The sequence below is a fragment of the Dreissena polymorpha genome, chromosome 15 (assembly GCF_020536995.1).
Source record: "Dreissena polymorpha isolate Duluth1 chromosome 15, UMN_Dpol_1.0, whole genome shotgun sequence".
In the NCBI taxonomy this organism is placed as follows: domain Eukaryota; kingdom Metazoa; phylum Mollusca; class Bivalvia; order Myida; family Dreissenidae; genus Dreissena; species Dreissena polymorpha.
In genome coordinates, this window is record NC_068369.1 from 42981593 (window position 1) to 43000032 (window position 18440).

Consider the following 18440-nt stretch of genomic DNA (forward strand, 5'->3'; position numbering starts at 1 on the left):
CCCTCGTCAATCTGTGACATGACAAACACGCATGTCTCAAGTTGCATGTTTTAAAACCCTATCCCGCCTTGTGAAACACTTTACCCTAAACCTGAGACAAAGGCTGGAAAATAAATAAAATAACTCTAGGCGTATTGTCTAAATTTTCTGTTATTTTATTTAAACTTTTGTTCAATAAAGTAGTTCAATTGCATTCGTTTTGTTGACCAACAATTAAAATTTTATTCCCATGATATGATAATTTGTTTGAACTTAAAATGCGAACGTTGTGTACATGACTATTGTATACTATAATAATAATTAATTGCTATCTTACATAAACGAAACATGTTGAAAAAAGAAAGAAATATACTTTAAAATTCCTTTCTAACAATTATACATGGCGCACGATTTTGCTTCTCGGGTTATGTCAAATAATTTTTTTTGTCCTCCACATGTTGCTTCAGTAGGTGTAACATCAGGATTTTACTTGTATGACTTTTATAGAACATTTTGTCGAACGAAACTGTATAATTTTAGATTATAAATCGTATGCGTCCATATCAAAATTTAAGCACTTGTCTATTAAGTGGATCGTTGGTCATCGACATAAACATATGAAATTGTGTAATCATGATGCACATGATTAAATTCATCTTTTTGTGTTCGTTTGTTTGCTTCTCCCTGTTTTTTTTTAATTTTCAGTCATATCTCAGCAGAAAGGTAACACATTATGGTCAGCCAAGTATTCATTGACTTAACTCGTGTTGGTGCAATAACTATCTAGTTTAACTATATAAAATTAAACCGCAAGAAATGATAAACATTGACAATTTTTTTAACGAAATCGTATGGAACCAATATTTCATTTATAAAGATTCAATCTTGTAATTTGCGTATTGGAAACATTATTCAGTTTAACCAATAATGTCAAATATTGATATATTTGTCGATTTAAGAGACCGTCAATCACGAATGACGAAAAAGAAAAGTTCTAAAATACCGTTTTTCTTTTACTATTATTAGTTTATTTTGATTAAAATATCACGGCTGGTATATTACATTACTTGAAAAAAGTTCTTAAGTTTTCATATGTTCATATATTCGGTAATAAAATTTTACTGGGTATGTGTACCAGGTAACTACCATTTAACTATAAATAACGCAAGTACATTGATCATCATCGTCACGAGGTAAACACAGGAATGCAAATTGTGCATGCGTAGTGAATTGTATATATTTTATATATAAAATGAGCAATCTACTTGCGTTATTTATAGTGTGTATATCGTTATGTCACTTATTTTCGCAATGTACTTTTGATTTCACATCGCAAAATATTATTAACGAATATACTGAAAATATTTACTTTGTTCAAGTAATGAAATGTACCAGTCGTGATATAACATTAATGAAACAATCTAGGTATTCTATTCACACATAAACACACGAAATCATATCCATTATTTAACTGAAATTACCAGTTACATCCGAATAATGTTTCCCACCGATACGTAGTGTTTCGATTATTAAACGTAGCTGACTAAGGTCATTGTTGACCTAGGCTTCGTCCGATAGTTTATGCACGCTACTTTCACGATTTTTCAAATGTATATACATTCAAATATACATGAATTATTTAAGATAAACTAATACCTTTCATTATTTTAGTCCATCTGTATTCATAATGACTATTATAATCATCTAAAAGCGACAATTTGTCAAATATATAAATCTTAATTAACGATATAATACTTCTAGTAATATTCATAGAAAAAGTAACATCTTTTGTTTAAAATTTATGTTCAGACTGTTCTTTGATTTGTTCTTCCTGCAATTCGCAATAAGCAACATTGTACACATGGTTTTTGCAAACATGTCCGGTTTTAAATATACATTTTAATAAATCATCATGACCTCGTCCTTATCGCGTCCATCCTTGTTCATCACATCGTGTTCTTCGATTTAAAATTAGTAACAGGACAAGCAACTATAACACTGAAATATGTCTGACAACGCAATGAGTACTCTCGGGGTTTGTTGTACTTAAATGGTCCTATTTCAGACTTTCTTCAAACATTATACGTTGTCCCTGTATCATTACTTGCGATAGATAACATATTTCTATTGGCCTCTGGTAATGTAAAAATCGCAGTGTATGCATAGAAATACCACTAAAGCAACAGTAAGATGAACACTTTTACAGAAATAATGTATTAGTCATTTACTCTCAATAATATAGGATTAATATATATCGAGTAAACCTTGTACCGAACTATCAAAGCAATATTGAAATTGATGGGAAAAAAAGCTATTAGACGAAAGGAAGAGGCAGTTATTTGGTAACAAATACAACAAAGTAAAATGCAATTGTAAGTAAGCAGCATGCGTGCAGTGGCGGATATTCCCTTCAGTTTTGATAATGTTCTATTGATGCCCAGGAAAGGAAAACTTAGACAAGATCGAGTTATCGTACTTGTCCTGAATACTCTGAAAGCGTCTGATGTTTAAAAAAATTTGATTGCTCAATTTACAGCCGATAAATTAACTGTAAACTCTTACTGGTTTGATCGATCTTTCTATTAATAATTAAATCCAATGTCAATATTGACAATATAAAACGGTACATTCGACCTCACGAATTTTAACAAATGAAATTTAGTTTTTAAATGTTAAGAGTGTTATGTAAGGGGTATTTTTATGAAATTAATTCAAAAGCTCGCAATGTTCACAATTTAAATTAAATAAATATATAACTGTATATTGTTGTAAGAATGAAAGCGAACATATGATATTTATGATTATTTATCTTTTAATATTTGTGATTGCAGGAAAATGAAAAATGATTTCAGCCCATTCGTATTTGTGATGCCTATTATAATTATCTAAAAGTGAAAGCAACCTCAAACCTTTACGAACTAATATTATTGGTGTTACGATAATTATGTATTGTTTTGGGGGAAATAAAGTGTGAGTGACTTTGTATTGCTAAAATACATAATCAGCAAAATGTTGTCAATTATTTTACAAACTGGTTTGATTATTAAACACTGTAGCACAGTCGATATCGTTTTCATACGAGCTGACTACATAGGCGTCATCATGTTCTCAATAAGTTACATTACAGTCATTGTGAATGCTAAACAATCTGATCACGTAAGGAGCAATCTGAGTTGTGTTGTCCTATAAGTTTATATTTCGGTCATTCTTCAAGTGTTATCAGCGACACATCAATAGAATTGTGAAATCTTCTTTTCTAAATAAAAACATACCTTAGTTAGCCTCTTAAAGGGGCATTTTGACAGATTTTGGCCTTGATTGAAGTGTGTAATTAAATGCTTTATATTGACATTGGATGTTAAAAGCTCCAGTAAAAAAAAAAAATAATAATATTAAAGAAAAAAGTAATCCTCAACTAAGCTCGAACCACTGACCCCTGGATAAAAAGTATATCGCTTAGACTACTCGGCCATCCGTGCTCATACAATGTGCACCGTATTTTATTGTCTATATAAGCAATCCTCGTAGTATCACACAATATAGAGACAACAACAAAACTCTTCAAATTATTCAATCGTTTCGCGTTGCAACAATTGATAGTTTTCAGGTTTTTAAATCGTCAAAAGATGCATTATAATGGATATCTTAGAGCATGGTAAATGTTCAGTTATACTGTTTCATCACAAATATCATAACAACAACGAAAATGTGCTACTCTGAAACATTTTTTTCAATTTTGTCAATTTACCAAAACGTGAAAAAACCGCTTTAAAGCTGCATTCCCTTTTATCAATCTCTTGCTCGGGATGTATTATTTCCAACCTGAGGTTATGCAGTTGCAGTTTCTGGCGTTCATTTCCCCCGTCATTCTACGGAATACTTCAACTAAGACACTGGTGTGAGTTTCTTGAACTACTTTGTACCTAGAAAATGTATGCTCAATACGAGACATAGTCACGTAGCTTAATCACGTTAACTGTCCTACGCTGGGCCACAACAACTTTGCAACGTGTCTACAACATTAAATATTAACTCGGGTCAAATGAAACTCTCGATAAAGACTTATTCACTTATGTAAGAGTCTGTAGTTGTTTTAATATATTTATATCGTCTTGGAAATAATATATGTGTTACGTGTAAAAACACTTATTATTGATGATTGCTATCAATCCAAATACATTTTGTAAAACAGCACGCGAATTGCGAAAACATGCTTCGCGAAACATACCTCATGTTTGAAATATATTCTTAAAAATGTAAGCGATGTTTCTAATTGATTATTGCGCTAAACAAACACTATGCACTGACAGAGTATAGGTCGGTTACCCAATATTTTACTATTAAGTGATTAACCTCCGCAAACTGAGTTGAGATTGTTCTTAGAAAAATTCCAATCAAATGTATGCCGCTAGAAAATCATCGATTAAAATGGTGTTTACATTTATTATTTTGGGTCTAAGAGTATGCATCGTTTACTTACATTTTATTTTTACTGCAAGCTATGTATAACCAGTAAAATGGCCTTTTTAAGAAACAAAAACGTTCAAAAGTTTGATATTAGGTAAACGGAAACTTTCATAGAAAGAGATTACGATTCGAATGCGATTCACTGTTTAGAAAAGCACTGTTGCGGAACGACCTGACAATCAATAAACATCCACCGCATTCGATTTGTGCATACAAATTGTCATTAAATTCAGATCATTAGGTCCGAAGAGCGCGCGAAAAAAACATACATGTTTAATATAACATGTTTATGATTAATGAAAGGGCAATAACTACTCGTCGAAACAAAAAGTGTGACGGACGGAAGTATGAACCTCAAGTAGGACATATATTTTTTTGAAAAATCGGTTGTAGATCTAGGCGAATTCGATTCAATCAAAATTATCGTTCGAACAGACGGACCAAGCAGCGTCTGTATGCTCCAACATTCAGTAGAATAGAAATGCAGTGGTTTACATTAAATGAAAAATAGAAACTCAGAATCTTTACTTTGCTTTCGTTGTCGGGACAGATTTTAGCATTAATCTTAAATGGATGTATTTACCGTTTTCACGTTTATTTTTAATAATGTATAATGTTATGCATGCTAAACTGCGTCCACATGTTAATTCAATTAAATTAAATACTAAAATTGGAACTTCCAGCAGACTTTGTATAATGCTTGCGTATAATGTGTGGTCAGCTAACTAATGTTCCTTATTGATGCAGATTGTGTGTGCTAGGTTATAACATGATAATATTAGCTGTGTTATCAAACAATTTACAATTATGTGTGCGCACTAGTTCAAAACATCGGTCTGGACATGTTCTGTTCTACTTTTTGCTATGGCAATCATTTGGAGTTAGTATTTAAGGCTAAAAACGAGGACAACAAACATGTTTGTGATAAATTAACACAACCGCTCTGTTCTACCGATCCAGAGATCCCCGGTTAAATTCCTAAGCGTCACACTGGAGATTGTCATGAGCGCGAGAAACACGTGGACATTACTATTATTGGTCTGGTGCATTGCAAGATATTGTCTTTTTGCTTATTTAAATAAAAAAGTCGTAAGGAATAAGCATAAAATATTGCAGATTAGAACTTGGAAATGTTTGATGCTCGCAGTTTAGGTATGCAGGCATCATTGGTATTCTACTTTTGTGGTACCTAAGGAATATTGCGTCTAGAAACCATCTCCATATATCAGATTCATAATTTAAATGAAACACATATTTAACTTAATTTTATTGGATAATGTCCTATTTATGATGAAGATCCTTCAATATTTACTGCGGTAGAAAGATAAACAATACCACTGTCCGCCAGTGTTGTTTATTTTTTCGCCCGGTAGATTCGTGGTTAATAGGTTAAACAACAATAATATTATATTACGCATTAACAAATATATGGAAATTCAGAAGTCAAATCACATAAGTATCACAGTTATTTTCAAGCACTGTCTGGTGTTTTCGTTAAAACAATCAATAACACTATTAACATTCAAATATTGTTTGAGTCTGAGTTTTAAGACATTTAAATAACAAAAAGTCGATTCATACTGGCAGCGAGAGTTGTTTCCTGTCAGTTTTGACAAGTAGGTCATGCAGATTTGTTTATAAACAAAAGGGCGTTAATGAAATACCGCGAGTTAACCCGACCCGCGAGTCAACCGAGCTTAAGTATACAAAATAAATACAATCAGTATTGAAATACTTTGCTTAAAAAAAGAAAAGAGAAATACCGAGTCACAATAAAAATTCCTTTCTTGCTATTCGTCAAGCAGCAAACTGTATATAAAGTATATCACTTACATGTCGAATGGGATCTTACACGATCTGAACTTACATGGGATATGTGTCCCTTCGCCTATGTCCTTTGCTCTGAAGTAAGTGTTATTTGGTCTAAAATTGCTTTTAAGATTGCTTTAATAGTTAGATATTAATTTCAGTTTTTTTAATCGTCAAATTTTTGACCAGTATTGATGACATCCGAAAGCCCTTTTAATTACATAACAGGGTTGTAGGTTGATTCTATGCAAACAGAAACATATCATATCGAACAAATATAATATATATATTTTATTTAGATTAAATACATCTAGATTTATCTCGAACAACTAGGGATGCACCAGCGGCTGTTTATGTTTTAATTAGAAATAGTGTATTCTCTCTTTTGCAAAACAATTGCACACAAAACACTGTACGCACAACAATTCAATGAAAAATATAAACATACACAGTCAACACTTGATGGTAATAAGTTTTAAAGTTCTAGAATAAGAAAAGACAACGCAAAACGTGTTAGGCGCCACGTTTCCTGATATGCAAACCATAAAACAACACATTCAAGACATGTACACTGTGGTGCAAAACTAATTGTGTGGCTATATTTTATGCTTCAAGTGTGATTTCATGTTTAAACTATTTATTAAGAACACTTTTATCCAATAATTTATTTATTATATTTAAGCTTATTAAACAAGTTAAATATATTCTTAAGAAGAGTAAACAAAATGTAAGAAAGCCAAAAGTATGTAATTATCAGTACAGCAATGTGTTAAATGGTAATGCCTATCGCCTGAAAATCGATACTATGCAAACTAACTTATTGTATGTGCATGATATGCTCGAAGATGATGATCATTTGTCGACTTCAACTGAATATATTAATAAAGTTTGCAAGTTCAAGACCATTTATGCTGAAAATTTATTCTTCACGTGCACGTTTGTACATAGAATAAACATCATTAATAAAGACCCACAATTCTTCGCCAGATGGTCATCGTGTCATCCTGTAATAAAAAGGGATCAACATAATATTAGTTCTTAAGTATTTATCAATACAGAAAAACCTTACTGATACTTATAATCAAACTACAATTAAAAATGAAAATAGATACATATACATTAACATGAACTAAGATATATAGCAAGTATCTAAGGAATAGACAAATTTGTTTTCAACCAGTTTCTATTTTCCAGCAGTGAATTAATTAGTTTTAACCGTAATTAAATGGTATTGTAAGCTCAACGTAAACCATTACTTAAATATATTGTGTATGTTTATTCATATAACATGTATTTATGCTATGCGATTGTATAAGCCTTATAAATGCATAATGTTCGTGTAGTTATTGTTGTTTGAAAAATCAATTGTGTTCTATTTATATAGAAAAACATTATGTAGAACATTTTTTGCCAATAATATGATGCACAAAGGTAACGTATCTGGCGTATAATGGTTTAAAAAATATTATTGTTACCAATTATTGATATAGTCTGGTGGTGTGTGCAATTGGTGTTACAAAAGTCTTGGTAACAACAGGATTTGCAGCGTGGCAAAAAACGTAGAAATGCGTTCCCAATAGCGCTGCACTGGAAATTAATTTAGTATGACGCAATAATTACTGAGGTAGATTAGTGCTGACATGCCGTTATATGATGACGACGGTAATAAAATATTCATAAAGTACATGTGTGTTTCAACATGAGTTTAAATAGTTCATACCTTCATCCCCGCATCCACGTCCATTGCAGTAGTCGTTATTGCAACAGTCTGCGCATTGACTGGAGCTTGAATAGTTTGTCGAACAAATCTGAATCCATATGATCACAATAATAATACATATACACGGTATAAGTAGTATATGTACTTGATTCATTTATGACAATTAAAATATGAAAAACAAATAATAGCTTACTACGTAAAGAGGTGATAACTCAATGTAGAACGCTCAATGTTACAATACCCAGATTAGTATCACACATTGCTGAACTAATTAATAAAGGCATTTTATAATGTGAACATTGTTCTTACCGAACTATTTGAACATCCCGATCTGTACTTGGCAAGAGTTTGCTCTACGACACACACCTGAAACAAGTCATTTCATAATTGTGATACACATAAATAAAATTTACATTCTTAATGTGCGTTGTATGAAATTGTGTATATGGTTGATAAACAAAATCGTCTCACTTCCCCATCACCACAGTTCTTCACGGTATCACAGAGTTCAAGATCAGACAGGTCTTCACAACTGTAGCATATCAACTGAACACACGCACGTTTTTATAGTTTATAGTTTGGAAACAGTGAATATTGCACAAGTGTTTCTGAGATAGACCTGAACATATTATAAATAATGATTTTTGTTGTTGCTTTTTCTAGTAAATAGGAATTTTTCTTTTTACACAAAAATATAAAGATATAACGTGAACACTTTAAGACAACTCATGGTTGTTTTTGCATACAAGTATTCTAAAGTTTTCGACCGCAACAAGATTGAATCGAAAATTAGGGATACTGGTGGATGTTAAAAATGTCACATATCATATAAATTATTATATATATATATTTAAATGATATAAATCATATATGATTAATTGCAACATCAGTGATGGCTCACGAACCAAGAAATGAGTCAAATTTGTAATCATTATAAAGAAAGATGTCTGCGTTTTTTTTATTCAACAGTGTGACACTTTTGTCCACGCAGTGAACTAGATAGCTACTAGATAGCTTTAAGCTACTGAACGTCTGCCACATTTATGAAAGTTCAAGTCACCGAACAACTGGTTATTTGTTGGTCACAGTTGGTCACAGCATCGGTCAAAGCATTTTAATTGCGACATTAATTATTCCCTAACTGCCTGAAAACAGGGTTGAGAGGCGAAGTTAGACAGCTCAGACAAGATGATTGAAATTTTGTTTACATTTAAAACCAATATAGAAACAATTTGACAAGATGATTAAAAGTTATGTTTACTATCTAAAACCAGATCTAAAAGGAAAGACTTCTGTTATTTGTTTATCTCGTTTCAAGAGATTTGAAAGGCCAAAGTACTCAGAGACATTAAGTCGTAGTGTTACAGACGACGTTTTGGTGCCGTACGACAGGATCTTAACGGGATAATCACCATGTTCAGCCGTTCAAATACTTCTTCAGCGCTTACTCCGGAACCTGACGGGAGAAGGCAGCGAGAGCAGCTATCCGTTATCCGTTTTTTTTTCAGCAAACATTCTCAACGACGACTACGACGCCGACGAACCAAAGACGAGGACGACAAAGAATATTTTACATTTATATTACATTTTTGTTGTTAGCTAAATAACAAACAGTTTGTACAATTGCATATTTTGAAACTTTAAATATTATTCTATTTTAATATAGGTTGTACTTGAGCTGGGACACCTCTAGAAAGTGTACCAGGAGCGGTAGACAGACAGCTATAAGAAGAAGCCAGATCGAGTCAGCACCAGGTCAGATTTAATTCTCTTTCGGTTTCTGACTTAGTTCTCAAAAAAATATGGCTACCGGTCAACAAACACCTTTCCAAGTTCTAGCAGAAAGCTTAATTCACTTGCCTGAAACTTTATACGCAAATACGGCTCTTACGCAACTTCCGCGATTTTCAGGAAAATCGGCGGAGTTTCACGATTGGACTCTCGAATTAGAAAGGTTTTTCATGATTCATGATTGTGACGAAACTAAGAAAGTAAAAATAGTATTCCAGACAGCCTCAGGCGCAGTCTGCGAATTTCTAAAACGTTTTTTGACGACGAACCCGGACGTTAGATACAATGATCTAAAAGCAGAACTTAAGACGCGTTACGGGGAAATCACAGATCCACAATATGCTTTAAACTTCTTAGAAACGTAAAGCAACGGCAGGGAGAAAATGTAGCGAATTACGGGGAGCGAATTTTAATGATAGCGAAAGATGCGTGCGGGGGTGACCTAGACGATAGGGACCCCATGCAAAGAATAATTGTAGGAAATTTCATCGACGGACTGACTAACGACGCGGTTAGGATCAAAGTTATAAGAAGTAATCCTACAAATTTGACAGAGTCTGTTAATATGGCGCTTAAAGAATACAACGTACTAAAACGAATAAACATGAGGAGAGGTCACGGTTACGAACTATCGAATCCTAATGACGATCCACAGCCAATGGAAGTCGATCACGCAAGACCGTCAAGGAAATGTTTCAAATGTGGTAGAAAGAATCATTTAAGCCGAGATTGTAAAGCGGTACGCGCTTTAGTTCATAAAAAAACGAAACAGTTCCCTGATAAAACATGTTGGGAATGCGGATCAAAAGAACATTTTAGGAGAAATTGCCCTCGTTTAAACTAGAAAAAAACTCACGATATAGGCCAATCTTGAGGGAAAGGTTATACAAGGCTGCTCAATATAGATTACCTGACGACCCAACATCTTGTTTACTAAAATTTACCTCAAGCGTGAAAGTACGTGGACTAATTGATACTGGTAGCGAGGTCACGTTACTAAGCGAAAAATTATTCAGACGAATTCCGGTACGAACAAAACTTAAACGAACAAACATTAACTTACAATCAGTAAGCGGAAGTAGTCTTAAGGTTATAGGATCTTCTCATATTAACTTTACGCTAGGTAAGCAAAAACTGACACACGAGTTTATCATTGTTAAGGACATAAATCGAAACTGTATTCTAGGGCGCGATTTTTTCAACCGATTCAGTGCTCCTATTTATTTTGACCTCAAACGAATACGAATAAATGGAGAATATATTCCTATTGAAAATGATATACATATAGCTTCATTAGTCAGAACATGTCGAACTATTACTATTAAACCTTACACAACAGTCACTACTATGGGAAAAGTTAAGCATTCAACCTTAAGTGAAGGTGAATATGTTCTACATCTTATATCAGATTGTATCAATGATAAACCAGGTTTTTATTTAATGGACAGTCTAGTCACCGTAACCGATAATAGACGATTTCCACTCTGTCTGGTTAACAACACAGGTCAAACATTGAGATTATGAAAAGATACAATCGTTGGTAAACTTGATAGGTCATTTGAAGTCAATTCTACTTTTCATCAAAATAAAGACGATACCTCTGTCGATGATGGTAGTAGAGATTTAGAATTTAAGTGCAATCCTAAATACACTCACTTCATAAAACCAGTATTAGAACGCAACAGAGATCTATTTGCGAAAAGCGATTAAGATTTAACGCCAACTACAGCTATAAAAGCAACTATTGACACAGGGGATCATAAACCAATAAAACTTAGACCTTATCCAACGCCTATCAAGCACAGAGAGATTATAGGAAAAACAATACAAGAAATGCTCGAAGCGGGGATAATCGAACCGTCAAATTCACCTTGGTCATTTCCGGTTGTGCTAGTGAAAAAATCCGACGGCAGTTTAAGGTTTTGTGTAGATTTTCGACAATTGAATAAGATAATTAAGGATAATGCCTGGCCACTACCGCGAATTTATGAAATTTTGCCAATACTTGGCGGATGCAGTTATTTTTCAAAACTTGATCTTAAATCGGGATTTTGGCAAATTCCGGTCGATCGAAATTCTAACGAAAAGCTTGCATTTACATGCGCAGGATATGGATTATATCATTTTCGTGTCATGCCATTTGGGGCAAAGGTATCACCTTCAATTTTCCAAAGGTTAATGGACACAGTGTTAAAGGGGTTCGAATCGTTTGCAATTCCGTATTTAGATGACGTCATTATTTTTTCGCGGGGGGATGTTACAAAACACTTAGAACATATTCGACTTGTTTTAGACTTACTGAGACAATACACGTTAAAATGAAAACTTTCCAAATGCAGTGTTTTAGAGGAAGAAACCAAATATCTGGGATTCATTTTAAACAAACAAGGTTACAAACCAGATCCTGGAAAGGTTAGTGCTATTAAACAAATTCCTGCTCCACAGTCAGTTAAGGAAATTCCATCGTTCATATGCATGTGTGGATTTTATCGGCGTATTAGCCCAAATTTCTCCGAAATTGCTTCGCCGCTCATTGCCCTAACTAAACAGTATGCCCGATTTAACTGGACGACTGAATGTCAAATAGCGTTTGAAACATTAAAAGAACGTTTGACGAGTATACCATTACTAGGTTTTCCTGACCGAGATAAAGGTTACAGACTCTATACCGATGCGTCGAATGACTGCATAAGCGCTGTTCTCTGTCAGGAGTGTGATGAGAAAGATAGCATTGTTCCAGGTATACCAAATGAAAGACCGATACATTTCTTATCGCATAAGCTTAGTCCGTCTATGCAAAAGTATTCTGTCATTGGAAAGGAAGCATTCGCTCTCAAATACGCATTAGACAAATTGCAAATTTATGTACAGGACGCCCCGGTGACATGCTTTGTTGACCATCGACCATTAATGTTTTGCTAACAGCGAATTTAACTAATAAGAAGTTACAGTCTTATGCTCTTGCCATTTCGGGTTACTACGTAGATATTCAATACATTTCCGGGTGTAAGAATAAAGTAGCAGACATGTTGTCAAGATGTAGACACGATAACCTGAACAATGAGGTAAGTGAGGATGACTTATCTCCAAATATGGATATCGGTAAACACGCATATGAAGTACGTCATTTACAGGACATTTCAAGTTCTAGACGTAGGGAGGTAGGTGCTGTTAATTTAAACTTAATTAACCCAGAAACTGACGCATACCAACCTGAACAGGAGAGAAAGGGATCAGTTAGTGAACCAGAATACATTTATACTAAAATTGACATGTACAAAGAACAGCGGGACGATCCTAATGTAGTAAAGAGAATTACCGAGGTTGAAAACAATGAGAAAGAGGGATCATCATTAAGGTACATCATCATAGATGACCTTTTATACTATCTTAGTGATCGGGACGAATATCCTATACTTAGATTATACATTTCCATTCAGTTACAGAATGATCTTATTAGGCATTATCATGATAACTTGTCGCATATGGGAATAGATAAATGCTATGATTCTTTAAAGCGGAAATACTTTTGGCCAAACATGTATAAAGATTTATACAAATACATAAACAGTTGCCAAACCTGTCAAGAAAGATCCAGATCAAGCACAAAAGTACCTATTCAAGAAACTAGAGTCTCACACTCAAGTGGGATTACATTGTCAGTTGACACTTCAGGACCGTATAAGGAAACTTTATCAGGAAATAAATATCTAATCACTTTTGTAGACGAAAATTCAAAGTGGGTCGAATCATTTCCGGTTAAAACCAAACACGCCGAAATAGTAGCACATCTTCTTTTAGACGAGATCATACCTAGGTTCAGTTTCCCGTATCAAATACGTTCCGATAACGGAACAGAATTTTGTAATCAAGTTATTGATTATATATGCAAACATTACGGTATCGGAAAGATCACCACTTCAACTTATAATCTTCAAGCAAATGGTCAAGTAGAACGCATTAATCGTACTCTGAACGATATGATATCTAAACGCTGCAATGAGGGACAAAATAATTGGGATCTACATGTAAATGCTTGCTTAGCATCAATTCGTACTGCTCCTTCTGAATCTACGGGTTTTAGTCCATTTTACCTTATGTATGGACGTGACCCTGTTCTTCCGATTGATACATTATAACAACCCCGACGGAAATATCTTGGCGAAGATACTTTCAGGTATCATATTGAAAATCTACATAGGGCAATGCGAGAAGCGTATTCTAATATGAAAAAGTCGAAACAAAAGAGAAATCAACGGGCAAATTTTAACGCCAAGGAACCCAACCTAGATGTTGGACAGGCGGTTATGATCAAGAATCATGGACGTACCAGTAAACTGGACAGTTATTACAAATTTTATTTCAGGGTAATTAAACAGATTATGCCTGTGACATTTGGAGTTAGAAATGTAGTAAATGGAGCGGAACAAACTGTTCACGCTAGAAATTTGAAATGTGTAGACATAGATACATGGGATGTACCGCAAGAACGTCTCAAGGAAAGTAGAGGTAAGCGTAAGTCTACATATGTCGTACCCCCGAGTGATGAATACGACTCGGAGGTAAGTATAAATCCAAGTAATAGTGTAGGGAGTCATGGGAGCGAGTCTGACATTTCTAACACTGATGATAACGTTCCGTTAGCTAGGCTGATTAAGCGACGAACGTACGAACGTAGTGACTCATCGGATAGCGATGGGGACATACCGCTTGCCGAATTAAAGCGAAAATACGAGCGCAAGGCAGAGCGTATACGGCAAACTGAAGCCGGTACGAAATCGGATAATCAGGATTATACCGATATGGAAGTTAATATGTTAGGCTTAAGAAAATCGCGACGAGACCGTCAGAATACTAGCGACATTGTCTTAAGTTTAATAAGGAAATTGTTAGATTAAAGTAATGGCAATTATTACATAGGTAATAAACTATATTTTCAGAGATATGGTAGACAACGCCTCAATGACGAACTTACTATGGAAGTTGACATTAAGTTTGGGACTGATAAGTTGTCAACCTATTGTCCGACAAAATGTTATATTTGTGCCAGTAAACACCTTCTCCATTTTGCCGCTTTACTAAACCATTATATCCTGTGGGTCTCTCAACCAATTGTGTTATTCACTTATTCATGAATGATCTTGAAAAGAGTACATCAAGTTGTTATGAGGTAGTGGATGTTAATGCTCTGCTACCTAGGGCAGAATATGTTACCGATGGTATATGGGTCATCATAACATAAAAACATTAAGGTTATCCATTACATGTAAACGAGAAGCAAATCTTGAATCTAGCTGGAAGCAGGTCAAACCACCATTTGATATTGTTCAATTCCTGCCGGGTGCATGGCAACAGACGATTTTATTACGCTTCCTGCCACATTTGAATATGAATACAAGGTCACTGTCACGGACGATTGTGTAAAGATCATGACAAAGACGTTGAAAATATCCGCAATATCTCTTTGGCAAGATTATAATGAGAAGCTTATTACTTATGATCCAATAGATATACCTCGGTCGTTATCAACTCTGGACTATATTACTATGTCGTCCCTAATAGATGAGATTCAATTTGCACAAGAATATAGGTCAAAGGCACATGTAAATATTATGGTCATTGTATTGTCAGTAGTAGTGACTATATTATGAATAGCGACTTTCATTTTATTTATGGTATAGATGTAAAAACAGAGAGTGTGTTAGGAAACGCTTAAGGTCTTTTATAAGAAAGTCAGAAACCGGGGAAGAACCTGGTGGGGGCTTGATGGCGAAAGCTGTTGCTTCCGCTCCTGAGGAGGAGAGTCTCACCGAGATGGTGGAGCTATCAACTAAGCCTAATAAGAAAGCGTTAAATTACATTTCTTTATATCCTAATGTTGAGGAATCAAGAGTGTAATGTTCATTAAATATATGTCATGTATCTTTTCATAATCCTGAGGGAACCTTATGAGACACGTGCGCTTCGGAGTGAGAAATGCAATTACCGTAGGCCATCAACAACAGGGACTGATGTTGGCACCACTACAACACGTATTTCTGCGCAGAGGGGATGAATTGCATTTCACCGACATACAAGACTGTTTAGCACGTGTGACTCTTAAGTGTATTGTGAAATAGTTGTGTTCCCAGACATTAATTTTAATGTTGTCGAACAGACTTATTTGGTACAGATATGTATGTGGTGATGGTTATATATTGCACACTCTTGACGTATCCACTCTCTTGACGCACAATTAAAAAAAGGGGGTTTAAACGTCCAAATTTAATACATTTACATTTAAAAAAAATTACAAGCTTAATTATTTTTTTTAGTTGGGTAGGGGCGTATGTGACACTTTTGTCCACGCAGTGAACTAGATAGCTACTAGATAGCTTTAAGCTACTGAACGTCTGCCACATTTATGAAAGTTCAAGTCACCGAACAACTGGTTATTTGTTGGTCACAGTTGGCCACAGCATCGGTCAAAGCATTTTAATTGCGATATTAATTATTCCCTAACTGCCTGAAAACAGGGTTGGGAGGCGAATTTAGACAACTCAGACAAGATGATTGAAATTTTGTTTCCCTTTTGAAACCAATATAGAAACAATTTGACAAGATGATTAAAAGTTCTGTTTACTATCTAAACCCAGATGTGCACAACTCACGTTGAAGCAAAATGTGACTAGTAGGTATATAAGCTCGACGTTTTTCCTACACTGGGGGCATTCTTTCGAGAAAACTGCAAGTTATTCCCAATTAGCGTCAAGGGAGTGCAGAGGAAACTTGGATTATACTGTTTCGCTTTTCGTAACACGTCTCTTTCTTTTATTAATATATATTACGGAATATATATATATATAAATATATAAATATATAAATATATATATAGGCATTTCCCCAGGAATTTGGTCAGTCACAGCGGCATGACATCGCGGAATGGGGGTTGGTAGGGAAGGGTGCCCATTTCGCTTTCAATGTTTTCTTTTTTTTTCATTTTTTTTCTTAATCACAATGTACAATGCTTTGGAGCTATTTAACCACTTCTCTACATGTTCTTTTATAAAATACACACTACTTTTGAGCTATTGAAACACTACTATTCCTTTAATTGTTTATTTATTTTTCCACAATTTATTTTATTTAAGTCATATTTTATAATATGAAATAACAAGAAAAATAACAGTATGCATTAGAACGCACTACACATTTTTTGCAAAAAAACCCACAACGACAATTACATATTTTACCACACGTATACATATATAAAACATATATAAAATGTTAACTTGGAAGAACTGTTCTCCGAGGCTTCTCCTGTTGCCAGGCATCCACCATTCTTCCGAAGTCCACTGCCTCATTGGCAGGTCCTTCAATGATTACCATCACCAGAACATTGAGGACATCAGACTTCGGGAAAGCACGATTTTCTGTTATTACCCTTTTCATTGTGCTGATGCCCTCTCGCAGTTTAAAAAACACACAATTTGTCAAATTACACTGAAATTAGAATTTTAAATCTCTTCGGTTTAACACAATGAGATATTTCAGCAAAAAGCTTTTTTTCGTGTGTTTTTATATTCTTGACAGTCTAGTCAAGTACCCACGGAGCAGTACCGACTGCTTCATCTAGAACGTACTGATCTGCACGTGTGACGGATACACAAAGAGCACATCATACCAACAACTGTTTTATTTAGTAGTATATTATATGTTTATAAAGTGACATTCATATTGAAATGTTATCATCTGTAGAGTCTTATAATTGATGCAACACAATATCTGTCTGTTTTCAATTATTATTCACTTGCGATTTCATTTAGTGTTGCTTTCACTACAAACTTATAAAAAAGTAAAGATATTCTTACCTCCTTCAAAATGTGTTACCCATGGACAATATTGCGTCCAACTACTGTCGAACCCACTGGCTCGCTGTTTGAGTCGCTTGTTTGGTGGGTCAGAGGTTAGAGGATCATTTAAACGTCCTGGAAACTTTCACTTATTGCACTCTCTGACAGCGACGATTATTAGTAGTACTGACAATAAAATGGGTAACTGCAGATTTTCCAGGCACAGGGACTGGTCGTATCTTAGATCGTAGCATTCTGGCGTGCCCACAAACTAAAGATAACTTTGTTGCAGATATATATCGTATTCGGAAAATATCGAATAAACTATTTGATGTGAATGCATTGAATGTTGGTGCTGTTAATTTTAGTCGCGTTTGAAATAGTGTGAAAACATTTTAAGTTTAAGGGAGCAAACAAATGAGAGTTGACTTCAATTAACCGTAAATATAACTTCAATTACGCTTAAATGTATACCGTATTTTACTAAAATTATATGATTAACGTGACATGAATCATCTTAATCATGCTTTGTTTGTTTTATTATACTGCAAGTCATAATAAAACACAATTTCTGTTCTGTTATTATAGTACACACAACCGCAACAAACAACAGTGACTATTCTTGAAACACCGCTGAAATAGTTGTTTGCAACTAAAATAAAACATCAACAAAATCGCGCATACCTTTAATTGCTCTTAAGCCATTTGCACCAGTAATAATCGATCATTATCGACCATTATTAGGGGGCAAACACCATAGTTGACATCTATAAACGACCCGTAAATCGTGCTCGCGTCTTATCTAAGTCTTTGCACATACAGCTTATACGGATTGGTCGTTG